Raw genomic sequence first — 4384 nt, 5'->3', positions numbered from 1 at the left:
CGGCAGAGCCCCCACCCGCCCCGCACTCGAGAGGCCTGGACAGCCGGCGGGGCGGACACGCAGAATCCGCTTGTGAACCGTGGCTCAGGGGGCCGCCATGTGCTCTCCTCCCCGGCCGGGTAACACCGTTTTCCCACCGCAACCAGTTCTTCTGGTGGTCCGTTCCCTCACAGGAGCAGAGGTGGCCCAGACCTCTGATGCACACACAGCAAGACCCACGTGTGAGGACAAACCTCTGCTGCTGTCCCAGGGGCCACCCAGTAACATGGCTTTGGGGCTGCTGCCTTTTCACAGGCGTCCCAGGCAGGTTATGGGCACAGGGGGAGACGGCACTTCTGGGTGACGGCAAACTACCTCATGGGCAGACTTCCCCGGACGCCTGCCAGTGTCAGGCCAGAGGACAGCAGCAGGGAGGCACTGGATGAGTTGTGAGCGAGAAGTAGGCCTGATCTAAATCTCACTTACTGCAACATAACCCCACTCCCTCTTGTTAGTGCAGAGAGGGATCAGATTATTGTCTTCTTCCAGCCTTGTCCTTGCCTCCCTTCATTTCTCCTGTGGCCACCACCAACCAGCTCTTTCAGGCTAAGCGCACACCTTGCATTCCTTCCTGTTTTTCTCACTCCCTTCTGAATTGTCCCCAGGTTTGCTCTCTCTCTGAGGGCATGGTGCCCACTGCTGAGCACATTTCTCCATCTGGTCATTCCTGGTGTTGGGATGACTTCACACATTGACCTCTGCTGCTCCTGCTGCCACAGCCCAAGCTGTGTTATCTTATTTAGCAACCCTCTGGCACTGCTGACTTGGGTTCAGCTGCAGCTTCACAAGGCTTCCTGAGCCAGGCAGCGCAGGACAACTGCCTAGGCACTCACTGCCTTGTCCCCTTTGTGCAGCTGGTCCTGCCTGCATGGCTCCCTCCTCAGTTGGCTCCTATTGCCTGGGACCACATCCGCCAGCAGCCACAAGCACTAGGAATCCTAGTCCCACCAGCACTCACCCCCCATGCCAGACTGATGTTGTCCTCTGCCAAACTCAGTCAATTACTGCCCACTCTGTCACCCTAGTTAATAAAAACAATAAGGACAGAGCCAGCACAGCCCCAAGATCCATCCTGTCACTGCCAGGACAGAGCAGCAGAAACATCTACCAACTAGGTGAGAGGCAGCCAGTCCTCTTCAAGAGCTCAACAGAGCACTAGCAATCCTGCCCGAGGACCAGTGCAGGTGTTTGGGATGAAGGGAGTGCAATTTATTGCATCTGGACAAGCTTTTCCTGGCAGGTTGTGGCTCCCTGCACATCATCATGATGGCGTGAGGGACATACACATGCTATGGAGGACATACCACAGTCCCAGCAGCAGCCACCTGCTGAAAGTTGCCAGGCTCTTTGCAGTTAAATCATTGCATGTTGAGAGGGTCTGTGTGAGAGACCTTGGGAACACTCCCACCTCTCAGGCCCCTCTGGCAGGGGCAGACAATGTAGCTATCCCATGCAGATAATTTAGGGGAAATCCAAGGGGTGGGGCTGGGGGATAAAACTGGATTAGCAGTTCAAATTTACATCCTCAGCATTGGTTAACTGTCATGTAATTCCTACCTGGCCAGAGGAACTCCCCCTGCCTGTTCCTGTCATGCCTGGGGCAAACTTTAGAGATTAGACACAATGAGATCAGGGACCTCCAGAGTAAAACCTCAAGTAACTCTGACACTTGCTGTAGGAGTATCGCTCTCCCTCTGGTGTCAACTGCTGATATTTCAATACTGTTTTTTCACTGTCTGAGACTCACATTGGTACACACGTGAAGAGGAGAGACCCTGTCCCCAAGGGTGAAAGCTCCAGACAGATGTCTGTGATAGATCCAGCAGTACCAGGCTGGGTCCCTGCACCTGAGGGCCTGGCACCTCCTGAGATCTAGTCATGAGTCCCAGGGAGGAAACACAGAACAAGGAGTCCTGATATCTTTGAAAACCAAGGCAGGGACCTTCTGGGCACCAAAGAGCTGCCCTAGTCCTACTCCAGCATGTTCTGAGCCCTTTCCACTGATCTGGGGAGGAATGGTGCTGGCCAAGTCCTGGATGGAGAGCAAAGGGGCAGATTCATCAGGAGCTGCAAATGATTCACCACCTTACTACCTTTCTCCATCAGTTTTCTCTAACCAAACCATTGTTTAGATAAAGATCATTTTTCCACAGCACAATTATATTGACTCAACCTGCACAGTCCTATGCTGCACAGTACTTTTTTTCTCTACTCATTCCTGACCATGTCGTTCCAAGTAATCCATGAAGGTTCCATTTTATAAGTGGGAAAAAAAGATAAGAAGGGCTCAAATGGTCATTTGAAAAGGCAGAGGCTGGCATCAGTTTGGGGATTAGATGCTCCATGTGCTTGATATTCATGAATAAGCCAATCACCTGGTTGAGCCAGCTCTCTAAGGATGAACTTGACTGACGGAGAAAGATCAGGTGAAGGAAGAGTTGGGGCCCTACCAGTCACTGGCAATGTTGCATGTTTGCACACCAGCTAGCTGTTATTTGTGTTCTAGCACTTTCCAGACTCATTCTACCGCAGCATTCAGGCATGTTAGCTGAGATCCTGGGGTCCCTGTGGGAATGCTCTCAGCATATTACAGAAGCTGTGATCAGGTGGAGACATTCTTGGGGGGACGACATTGCAGTCCCTTGATAGCGGCTTCAGAGGTGCCATCCTGACAGGCATCCATCTCCCAGAGCTGCACAGCCCCGTGTCACACATGCAACTAAAGATTTGCTGGTGCAGGACAGGGAAAGTTTGCCTGGATTCTCCCGCATGTTATTTTTTCTGTTCAGGGAGGTTATTCAAGTTTTAGGGTTGCTAGTCTTTAGATGTAATTCCTTTTGCAGAACTGTAATTCCCAAGGCACAACACAGAGCCAGCAGACTATTTAAAAGCAGCATGGCACAATGGACAAACAAAGCAAAACCTTGGAGCTAGGATATTGCCAGTGCCAAGCAGAACCAGACAGTTACTTCATGCATCTTTGCTATGCTACTATTTCTACACCTACAGTCTGCTCTACTCACAGTAGCATGACATTGTGAGCACATACTCCACTGTTGCCCCCAGATCCACTGTTGCCCCCAGACCCTTATCTGCAGAACTTCTACCTCACCAAAGTTACTCTCCCAGTGTAGGTTTGGACAGTTGACTCTTCCCCCAAGCTAGAATTTTGTATTTGCGTAGTGAATTGCAGCCTATTTATTTCAGTCTGTGCATCCCATTTGCCAAGATCTTATTGGAAATCTAAGCAAGGTGACCTCCAAAACATTTTCCATTCTTCCTAATTTAGTACAGTCTGCAGAAGTAGGAAGCTTGATCTGTCTTCCATCACATCACATCAGCGGGAAAATTCAGAGTAGCTGTACTGCATGTATGGATCCCAGAGCCGTTCAGCAACGCTCAGACTGAAAGACCATTTTCCCAAAACCTCCATAACCATCCTCATCTAGGTAAAATTAGGAGGGTAAGAATAGTAACAATGTCATGTAACTCTATACCTAAAGCCATATAATTCTGCTGCTTTGCCCTTACTTTCTTTTCTCAAAGACTCACGGATAAAATCACCTGGCATTATCAATTAAAGAAGGTTGAAGTAATTTCTGTGATACTGTGGGTTGTTCTTGAAGTTTAGACTTGAATTCTCTGCAAATATGACCCCCTCAAATACAGCTCAGATGAAGCCAAACGCGTACCTTCCAGAACACACTGAATGCCTGCTGTGTAAATGTGTGAATTCATGTGGTCCTTGATCATCTGCTGCAGCTCTCCAGTGCCATGAAGACCAGACTTTGTAAAAGGCCTTTGTAGATTGACTTTTTGAATTAGACTTCTATGTTAGCATTCTCACAAGACTTAAGAGACAAAATGAGGACACTTAAAAAAAAAAAAGCTAAGAGTAGATACAGGGCTGCTGGGTCCCTTCAGTGTTACCTGCCCAGGTTTTCTTTTTACACTTGCAACAGACCTCTCCCCCTATTAAACACTCCAAATCAAACACCAGGTTAACATGGGGCATTTTAACATGGGGTATTTTACCCACCAAAACTAACAAAGGTCTGCATCCCTTTTTTTTAAGTGAGGAAGTAGATGTGGAAAGGGAAGAGTGTGTTTCTGGCTTCCTTTAAAGGAGACAGGGTAGACAGGTTCTTTAAAGACCTGGAAAGGCAACAAAACCAGGCAGGCAGGTAAGGGCTTCATTCCCAGCAAGGAGACCTAAAAATGTTCTGGGCCATAAACGTAACAGGTTGTAGCACCTCTCTCCTTCAGAACTCCAAATGTCCTTTCCTTGGCCAGCCATGCACACCACTGCAGCTGTCACTTGCCACAGTGGGGAGGCACTCTGCTC

The sequence above is a fragment of the Athene cunicularia genome, assembly GCF_003259725.1.
Source record: "Athene cunicularia isolate RWA chromosome 6 unlocalized genomic scaffold, athCun1 chr6_part1, whole genome shotgun sequence".
NCBI lineage: Eukaryota > Metazoa > Chordata > Aves > Strigiformes > Strigidae > Athene > Athene cunicularia.
The sequence above is the reverse complement of the archived record's forward strand: the minus strand, read 5'-3'. Positions refer to the sequence as shown.